The sequence below is a fragment of the Grammomys surdaster genome, unplaced genomic scaffold (assembly GCF_004785775.1).
Source record: "Grammomys surdaster isolate TR1022 unplaced genomic scaffold, NIH_TR_1.0 137, whole genome shotgun sequence".
NCBI classification, from domain to species: Eukaryota; Metazoa; Chordata; class Mammalia; order Rodentia; family Muridae; genus Grammomys; species Grammomys surdaster.
The window spans coordinates 6,701,871-6,712,411 of NW_021604595.1; the positions used below are offsets into that span (position 1 = coordinate 6,701,871).

The 10,541-nt window shown below is 41.9% G+C and overlaps 1 protein-coding gene across 1 annotated transcript in view; it reads left to right on the forward strand.

The window, feature by feature from the left end:
- The first annotated feature begins 6 nt into the window (after positions 1-6).
- Positions 7-10,541, forward strand: part of Ranbp9 (RAN binding protein 9) — a 77,901-nt gene continuing 67,366 nt past the window's right edge. Inside the window, exon 1 of the mRNA XM_028763304.1 lies at positions 7-248. The gene's annotated coding sequence lies outside the window, so the exon portion shown is untranslated. The remainder of the gene's footprint in view (positions 249-10,541) is intronic.

The window sequence follows — 10,541 nt, forward strand, 5'->3', positions numbered from 1 at the left end:
GGCCGTGGGCCCCGGCTCGGCCGCAGGCGTCCCGGTCCCGGGCCTGGCGGCGGGCAGCAGCGCCGCTGCCCCTTTCCCGCACGGCGACTCGGCCCTCAACGAGCAGGAGAAGGAGCTGCAGCGGCGGCTGAAGCGCCTCTACCCGGCTGTGGATGAGCAGGAGACGCCGCTGCCTCGGTCCTGGAGCCCAAAGGACAAGTTCAGCTACATCGGTCTCTCGCAGAACAACCTGCGGGTGCACTACAAAGGTACGGGGCGCGGGGTCCCGCGGTGAGATCCGACGGTGCGGGGCGAGGCTCTGGGCGAGGGAAGGTGAGAGTGGGTTCCCAGGTGGAAAGGAGCTGGGATTCCTAGGCCCGGAGCAGGACGCTTAGAGGGAATCCGGGATAACCAGACACATCACACCTTCTGATTTCCTCGAGATAAATCTATGGGCCGGAGTTGGGTTACATTGTTCTCCAGGTGGAGGGTCAGGCCATCTCCTCTCACGCTGCAGGGGTGAGAGGCACGATTCCGAGGTACAGTTTCTAATTAAGGGAGAGCAGAGATACACAGGAGGGGGAGGGAGGCGTGATCAGTGGAGGATTTGTCCCAAATTAGGCCAGAGATTGTCTAGGGGGACAAAAGGACAAGGGGCCCAAGTTGGCCATCATTGCACCTTACTGAAAGCAACTGGGAGGGTGGGAGGGGAACCTCAGGATTCCCTGTTTTCTTCGGGGAGCAGAAACGTCCCCTCCTCCGGATTGGAAATGCCCTGTGTTTCCGGGTTGGTGTTACATGAAGTTTTGTTGAAAGCAAGGGTTTTAAAACATACCAATTAGCATTTTGAAGAAAACTGGCTTATATTTTGCACCTGCAGTTAACAAAGTTAACCACCTTAGGTTTCTGCTTTCTCCCATCCTCACTTTTTCCTAGGTTAAAACAAAGCTTTACGCAAACCAGTTGTATAGAAGATTATAAATGGCAGTAGGGGGTTTTGAATTGTAGCTCTGATTAATGGCCTGCGTCAAGTTTAGTTGTGAGGAAGGAGTAAAGAAAAATGCGGTGGTATCAGTTGGAACACATTCTGTGTTTTAGGCCCTAAATCTAAAGCAGAAGAGCTGTTACATTCTAAGCAGGCTCTTTTTGATTGGCTCTAAAGGAAAGGTCTTTGGATCCTAGTGACATGTGTGTAAAGGATATAAACAACCTTGCGGTAAGATTCTGAAAGAATTCAGAACAGGGCTTGCGGAAGAATCTTGAAGAATTGGCTACTATTTAATTGGAAACGCGTATGGCAACAGAAATCTGCTGAATGATTTGACTGTAAAGAATCTATACAAAGATGGGCCTTGTTGAACACCCTTTTATTCTTGCCATAGGTCCAAAGAAGTACTTACTATTTTGAACGTTATGTTCCTTGATGTAAGTGGCTGAAATTTCAAAATAAAGTTTTTTTTTCCCCTTCCATTTAGTTAGGACATTTTGTTGCTTTCCTTGTGGATTATTACTTAATTTTGTTTTTAAATTTGTGTGAACAGTGAGTGCTATGTGATGAAGTGTTTACTTCTGTTTTGGCAGCCAGAATGCTTTTGTTAGATTTGACAAAATCATTTTAAATTTGTGGTTTATAGTAAATAAAAAGCTTGTAAAGGCAGAGGCTGTGTGTAGAGATTAGTGAACAAAGAATCCCAGCTTTCCTGAGTCCTAGTCATCACTGGAGGTAGTAGGTATGTTACAGGAGAGGGCCTCAGCCTCTTCTGAGTGATGTGGGAGTTGAGCTGGATACTCGGTAAGGAATTTTAGCTTTAGACTCATGATTATGGCTTATTTAGCATTGTAATACACCTTGATCAGTTGTGTTTACCTATTTTATGTAAAATTAATCATCTAGGCCAGAGTCAAATGCACCTTTGTGTGGTTGGGGCTTGAATGTTATGATACTGTTGTCGCAGTTATTCTTTCTGTTGGCCTTTTTATTACTGTCTGTTGTGTAACGTCGAGATTCACTTTCTGGAAACCTCGCTGTTTCATAAACATAGAGCATGGGTTCTGGAGGACAGATTCGTTGTTGTCATTCCTTTCCCCATTTTTCTCTCCTCTTTGTCTCCCTTTTCAGTGTTACAAAGACAGTGTTTCTTTTCCAAATCTTCATCTAGCCTTGTCATTTTAAAGTCTGTTTTCTCTTGTTGCTGTTTTTCCTGTGTGTCTTTTGAGAGGACACCATATACACTGGGCAACTTTTACTCAGTAGCAAAACTGAAGTGTTATAGGTAGTGAATAATAAAACTTAAAAGTTACAGATAAGAGTAAATGTTTTATGTAATGTATCCTTGTGCAGTGTTGATTTCTTTAACATGAGAAGTTACTATTGTATTTGCATTTTTCTGTATTACAAAATTTTAAAAAGATTGATCATACTTGTTTCCCAAGAATTATGATCCTTTATTTCTTTTCCTCTGAACACATTCTGTGTTTAAAATATTTTTCTAAATTGGAATTGCTGATTATTGAAGTGGCCTCTTTAGTGATCTGAAGGTACTGTGTTAACATTGATAGAAACCTAGATAAGATGGATTGAATTGCAGAAGATACCGTTTGTATAGAACAGTATATGTTAAGTTCTTTTCTTTTTACAGTGTGTGTGTGTGTTTGTCTTCATGACATGGTACAGGTGTGGCGCTCAGAGGACAGCTTATAGGAGTGGGTTTTCTCTTTCTTTGATATGGGTCTTAGGGAACCAATTAGGTCATCAGGCTTGTTGGCAGGTGTCCTTACCCACCTTGTTGGCCTTCAGTTAAATTTTGATGCTTTTTATTTAACAGACTGCTATTAAAACATGTGGGGATAGCCCTCTTATTTTAAAAATTGACAGTATTGACTAATTTTTAAAGTGACAGGTTTAGACTTAATGATAACTTTATTTTTGATGAATATTAAACATTTTAATGAATATAACATTGGGTCTGGTGAGCCTAAATGTTTGAATAACCTATCTCATCGACCATCCCCCCTCCCTCCCACCCCCAAACCCCTCATTTACTCACTATCAGGATGCCTTACAGAGACAGACAGATCTGACACGAGTAGGCGTGTTAAGTGCGAAGGTGTGTCTAACCTGAAGGCTAGGTTCTTCAAGTCACAAGTTAGCTAGGATGGAAAGTTAATTTTGTGGGGCTGAAGAGACAGCTCATCTGTTAAGAGCACTTGTTGAGCTTGCAGAGGACTTGGGTTTAATTCCTTGCACTCATGTGGTGGCTCACAACTGTCCATAACTACAGTTCCAAGGAATCTGATGCCCTCTTGTGACCTCTTTGGGCACTAGGAACACATACATGCATGTAGGGAAAACACTTCTACACAAAAAATAAATACATCTTTTAAAAATTAAAAGAAACCTATTTTTTGCTGCCTCCAAATTTTGTGATCTTTGCTTCATTCTTACTACATCTTTCCACTTATGTGAGTTAATCTCACATTTCTGAAAGACATTTGACATCAGAGGTATTTCCCACTAGGGAAAAGGTAACTGAAATTCAGTAATGCTTCAGAAAAGTTGGGACACTTTGATTCTCCTGCCTTAAAATGCTTAGGACAAATGCCAGAGAATTGAAACTTGGTAGCCCAAGGAAGTGATGAAATGGTGAATTATACCTTTTATTTCAAGCATCTTTAACAGTATCTTAAGTAGGTACTGTTTTTAGTGAGACTGGGATCAGAAGAGGTATATGTGCCCAAGTTCATGTGCCCTGGTGTCCAGAAGAGGGCATCAGATCCCCTGGAGCTGGAGTTAGTAGCAGTTGTGACCCACTTGGTATGGGTGCTAAGAACCAAACTCAGGTCCCTGGAGAGCATCAAGCTCTCTTCAATTGCTGAGTCAGCTCCCCAAGTCCCAGCAGTTACTAGTTTTTTAACCCTTACTAAATATAATTACTGAAAATTTTTATAGTTTTTTTCCTTAGTACATTTTTTTATTTATGTGTGTGCATGCAGGGTTATGTGTGGTTGTGTGTTACAGGCATGTGCATGCATGTGGAGGTCAGGGGACAACTTCAATAACTTCATCTTGTTGGTCTTAGGGGATTGAAGTCATTAGCAGCACTCCTGTTCAGAGTGAGCCTCTTGCTGACCTGAAGTCTGAACAAGTATTTTAACAAACAGTTGCTTACAAGGAGAAGGTCTGTTAAGTATTACAAGGGTGCTGAGAAGATGGCTCAGTGGATACGGTGTTTAATACAAGCATGAGGACGGGAGCTCAGGTCACCGCCACGCATAGGAAGCAGGTTGTGTCAGTATGTGTCCGAAACTCCTGGTGTGTGTGTGTGTGTGTGTGTGTGAGAGAGAGAGAGAGAGAGAGATAGATAGATAGATAGATAGATAGATAGATAGATAGATAGATAGATAGATTAGGGGCAGGAGGAGGCTGCCAGGATGAACACAGGTGTATCTTGGGGAGTTGTCAGCCAGAGAACAGCCAGTTCCAGGTTCACTGAGAGATCATAAAATAAGACTACAGAGTGACTGAGGAAGACACCTCATTTCCTATGCCACACATGCACTCACTCATGCTATAAAAGGATGATTTAAGAGATTGTTAAAAGTCAAAGAATTTATACTGGGCGTGGCAGTAAATAACCTCTAATCTCAGGATATGTGGGAGGTAGAGGCAGGAGTTGTAGGCCAGCTGGCCTTTAGAGTAAGATCTTGTATCAAAGCAAGAAAATCAAAGAAATTAAACGTGAACTAAGTTTTCCCTTGGATCTCTTTGCTAAAATTTGATAAATTGGCTTTGATTATATTTAGTAAAAAACTAAGTAGCAATAATGATAATTGCACAGTTGCTGTAAGGTAGAAAATTCTGGTAAGTTTGTCTGTATACCTTGTTTACTCAGACCATTCTTTTACTTAATCCTTTTTTACATGTTTACTTGGTACTGGTTTCTGGCCTTCAAGGTGATTAAAATACTGTTTTTGATCTCGCAGAACTCAAGGAGCATAAAATGGAGTAGTAAGAAAAATGTTAGAAGGGTACAGTGGAAGTTAGAAATATCTAACTCAGGCTGACCCTGGAAAGGGTTGCAGTGCTTCTCACCTTCCTAACCTTTAATACAGTTCTTCATGTTGTGATGACTCCAGCCATAAAATTATTTTAGTTGCTACTTCATAACTGTAATTTTGCTACTGTTACAATCGTAATGTAAATACCTGTTTCTGATGGTCTTAGGTGACCCCTGTGAAGGCCCCTCAAAGGTTGAGAACCTGCAGTTTCTTGGAGAAGTTAAGCTCAGTGGTCAAGCTTAAAAGATGAGAGTAAGGTGTAGGGTTGGGTGAAGGAAAATCAAAAGCATGGGGAGGCAGTCATTATTCTAAGTGTTTGGATCTGTAAGCATGAAGGAACCTTAATTGAATGAACATTTATTAAGCTGAGACTTTATTCTGTAGGAGCTGGGGAATGTCAGAAGATTTCAAATAGGAAGTGCCTGGTTCATTTTTATTTTTGTCAGACTACACAACTGATTGAAAGATAGATTCAAGTGTATCAGACAAAAAGAAAGGTGCCAATTCCTTTTAGGAAAAAAGTTGCTTTAAAGACTGTAACTTGGACAGTGGAAGGGGTAGAGAAAAACAGATATATGTGAGATTTTGAAGGTAATACTGGGATATGAGGAATAATGAGAGATACCAAGGAGGATTAGGTTCCTAGTTCTATTGAGTTCTTAAAGTAAGCCTTGAATCAAATAGATTTTGTAAGATGGTAGTGCAGTATTTCAATACCCCTGAGGATAAGTAAAAATGGGAACCTTTTGTTTCTGAGACAGTCTTTCACAGTATAGCCTTGGCTGGCCTGGAACTTGCTTTGTAGACCAGGCTGGTCTTGAACTTAGAGATCCACCTGCCTCTCAGCCTTCTGAATGCTGGAATTAAAGGTGTGTGCCCCCATGCCAAACTTCAGAAATGTGAATCTTAATCTTTGTTTTTCATGGAAACCAGGAGATGCTGAAGGGGGCTGGAAAGAAAGCCTTATAGAAGGAGCAGAGTTAAGTTTTTTGGAATCAAGGTTCTTTAAGTGATCTCAGCAGTGGAGATTCACAAGGCTGGACCTAGTCTGTAGCTGAGACTCAGCTACAGTTGCAGGTTTTGAGTCTTTCCCCTATGCCTGGTTTATCTTCTCTTTGGCTTATCCTGTTTGAAGTCCTAGGGGAAGTATGGTGTCTGCTGAGCTACTTCTCAGTTTATTGGCTAGAACTTTTCCTGGGTTGTTAGTTAACTGTGTGAGTTGGTGATCTTCAGATGGAGTGCTAGTTACTTTTCTCATCACTGTGACAAAAATAACTGACAGAAGAAACATGGGAGAAGATTGGTTTATTTCTGCTCCCTCTTTTGAGAGGGTACATAGTCCTCCATAGTGGGGAAGGCATAGTGGGTTCCTGGTGGCCGCTGGAGCTCCTGGCTGTTTGCTTATGTCTCTATGGATTAGGAAGCACTTAGGCTGGTAGTAGAGCTTGGCTATGGCCTGTGACCCACCCCCAGCCACTCACTTGTTCCAGCTCAAAGGATGCCACCTCTTAAAGGTCCCCCAGCCTTCCCAGATCTAACAGCAAGGGGCCAATTTCAAACACATGTACCTGTGAGAGAGAGTTCACAGGCAAAACCATAACACCTGTGTTGATTTAGTTTGGAGTGAGGGTAGATACAAATGCAGAGTACTGTGGAATCGACATAGTCTGAGCCCCACTTTCTTCATGGGGGGGGGCAGTGTGAGGCACTGCCTCCTGGGAAATGGTTAGGAAGAGGAGTGTCTGTTAGCACAGCATTAGGATTCACCTTGAGGTGGTAGTTGAACTGAGAGTGTTTGAGTGTATAGAAGGAGAAAGCCATGGCCAAGGCAGAACACTGTGTCATTAAGATGCACATGGGGTCCAAGAAGACATGGTTTTGTAGAACATGAGTGGAAAGACGAGTAGTGCCAAGGGAACTGAACAGAGGAAGTGAGAAAGGAGGAAGAGGCTCCTGGTGGAGTGGTGTGTAGTTGACTAGGCCAGGAAAGTTTATCACTGGCTTTGGAATGAGGCCACTGTAGCCTTAGGGAGAGGAGTTTGTTGTATTCTGTGATAGGAGCAAAACCCAAGTGTCAGGGTGTAGAAGAAGAAGAAGTGGAGGGAGGGGTTCAACCAGAGAGGATTTTCAACTAGAGAAAAAATGTTTTCTATTTTTAATGATGGCTAGTTAGTTACATTTTAACTGAGGGCTAGATCCTGATGTCATCAAGGCAGATGCAAATCCCACATAATCAAGACTTCCTTAAAATCTGAAAGCACTGTGCTACAGTTATGTCATTTCTAAGTCAATCTAAATTTCGATTGTGAGTAAAACTGAAGTGATGTTAACATTGGTATGAGACTGTTCAACTTATTAATCACTACCAACCTTAATATAATACTGACAATGGTAATGGTTTATAACTTTGTGAGAAAAACGTGTACATTGTGGGGGACATCATAAAGGCTGAGGTGAAATTAAAGAAACATTGACCCAAGATACTTAGCGTGAGAGCTGATGGGGTCAAGGCCAGTGGGTTTTGGAGCATAGGTGGTTGGTCTTGGAGAGGAGAGTTCCTTCTCTTCCTCCTCAGAGTAGTGGAAGACAGATTGATTTGCACACAGATCACTTTGGAGTAGCAGAGTGGAGAGCTGACGATGACCACATCTGACAGCCTCCATTTTTCTTCACAAAATGGGCTCACTGATCTTAAAAGCTTGCTGTCCATGAAGAAGATGTGGGTGAGCCTTTAGAATAATTGAAACAGGTTGACTGAAGATTTCTGAACATATTCTAGGTAGCCCTGGGAAAGAGGAGGTAATGTTGTGAATTCACAGCGTGATCATTTGCCACACAGTTTGACTTTTCAGCAGAGGCTGACTGCTGGGGCAGTAGCAGGGAAGGTGACTATGATCCTGAGGAAAGACAATGGCCCTGGCTTTGCTTGGAGGGGTGGTGGGAAGGGAGGGGCTTATGAAGGGCATTTGAGGCCTTGTAAGAGAGTCTCATGTAAGCTTGTCCTCAAAGAAGGGAAAAGTCCCAAGGAAAGACTCAGAGTTAGATGAAGTTTAAAAGTGAAGTCTGTGTAAGAAGACAACAGGCATCTCTGCTCCAGTGCCAGCCACAATGCACTGCTGAGAAAACCCTGTGTTCCACACAGCTGTGTGTGAGAAATAACAGGACTCCGGGAGCCTGGGGCTGGGGTAGGTACTTCGCGTGGACCTCTGTAACACTGCAGCAGTGCGCTGCAGCTATCACAGTCCAAAAGACCTACATATCTACTTCAGTACCCACTGGCATTTGTGCCAGGAGTGCATGTGGCTGACTGCAGCCTTAGGTCCTGCTTCAAGGTGAAGTGCTTGCCCTGGTAAACTGAAATGAAAAGCCTTTTAGAAAAAGGAATACACAGGTATTAGAGTGGCTAAACTGTAACCAGTTGCTGGTGAGGATACCCAACAACAGGAAACTCATATTATTGTTAGTGGGGAAACAAAATGATATAGCCACTTTAGAAATGGTTTGGCAGTTTCTGACAAAGCCAAATTTATTTTTACCCTACTCCCCAGCAGCTGTATCCCCAGGTATGTTTTTACTTTAAATCTTACAGAAGCTTGCATCTGAACAAATTTTGTCCCTCCAAATTGGGCTTTGGAGTCAAGACTATAACTGTGCTACACCTCTGCCCTGTGCATCAGTGTTTGCAGCAGCTTTACTTATGGTCTTTAAAAAGTGGTAGCAACCAAGATACCTTTCAGTAACTGGTGATGAGATCAAGAGACGTAAGTTTGATTTCATGGGATAATATCAGTGACTAATGAAATGAGCCATCAGGTCAAGCAGACATGTATGAATTTGAACTACATACTCCTAAGTGAAGTCAACCTGTCTAAAAGGACTGAGCAGAAAGGTCAAAACTGTAGAGACAGTGAAAAAGAGTGGTCATTCAAGGGATGGGATTAAATAGATTAAGCATAGAGGGTATTTATTTTTAGGACTGTGAAAATGTCGTGTTTGTGCATGCATGGTACTGTGTCTTAGGCAAACCATGTAATACCAAGACCTATAATGAACACAAATCACTTAGGAGACAGGCAAAAATTCCAGGGTAGAATGCAGAATGTGATTTACTTTTTATTAGAATTTCAGTGCATTCTGGATAAATGGTTTACCACTGTGCTATATCCCTAGCCTGTTTTAATTTTTTTTGTTTTTTGAGACAGAGTCTATATAAGTTGCCTAAGTAGTTGTTGATTTTGCAAGCCTCTTCATTCAATACCCTGAGTAGCCAGGGTGACAGGCCAACATCACCAAGCCCAGTTTGACAAAATAGTCTAGGTACTTTCCACCCCGTTTTGTTTTCCTTCCCCATCTTCCTTCTCTGCTACTCACTTCTCTCCTGTTCTTTCTGATAGGGCAGTGGTTCTCAACCTGTGGGTTGCATGGGGGGGTCAAGCAATTCTTTCACGGGGGTTGCACATCAGATATCCTGTATATCAGATATTTACATTATGATTTGTAACAGTAGCCAAATTATAGTTATGCAGTAGCAATGAAAATAATTTTATGGTTGGGGTCAACACAACACAAGGAACTATATTAAAGGTCATAGCATTGGGAAGGTTTCGAACTACTGTGATAGGGTCTCATATAGCCCAGGCTGGCCTTGAACTCACTATTTAGCTGAAAACAACTTTGAACTCCCTGATTCTCTGCCTCTTCCTCCCGAGTCCTGGGATTTCAGATGTAAAGCACTCTATCTGGCTTAATAAAATAATTTTAACTGGATAACACAAGTTTGAAATAACCTTAGGGAAGAGGGGAAAGTGTTTGCCTCAGTAACTTTAGAAAGTAATAGAGTCTAAGTAAAAGCAAAGCAAACTCAAACTATATCCTGAACTTTAGTTGATAAATGTGTATCCTGAGGGATTGTGGACTAATTTTCTCATACTTTTAGCTTCTCATACTGTTGTACATGTGTTCTGGAAGTGAGATGGATGAATTTGTACTCATAGAGGAAACCTTATTAGCACCTCTAACCTGTGGTCTTTGTCGTGTTGCTCTGATGGTGATGGCTTAACATAGTGGCATGCTTAAGAGTTCCAGAAATGCTGTGCACCATAGGGATATACTTCTATAAGAACCCAGCTCTTTCTCTTCAAGGCCTTTGTTGTATATTGCTAAGCTTTTAAAAATTTATCAGTTATTGAGAAAATTGATACATACCAAGTGGCATGTTTACTATGCTAGCACCATTCCCATATTTAATGCAAGTGAACTAATTTGTATTTAAGGAATATATTTTGTTGTAGCAGAACAGACCTGGTTAGAATTTAGTATTTCTGAGGTGGAATAGTTGCAGTAGGTGCCAGAATCTAGAGTGTGGGCCTGGGAAGGTGTGCTTTAATTTGGAGTAGAAAGCCTGTGGTAATCACAAGTAAGCACTAGCATGCTAGTGTCATATGAGAGAGAGAGAGAGAGAGAGAGAGAGAGAGAGAGAGAGAGAGAGAGAGAGAGAGAGAGAG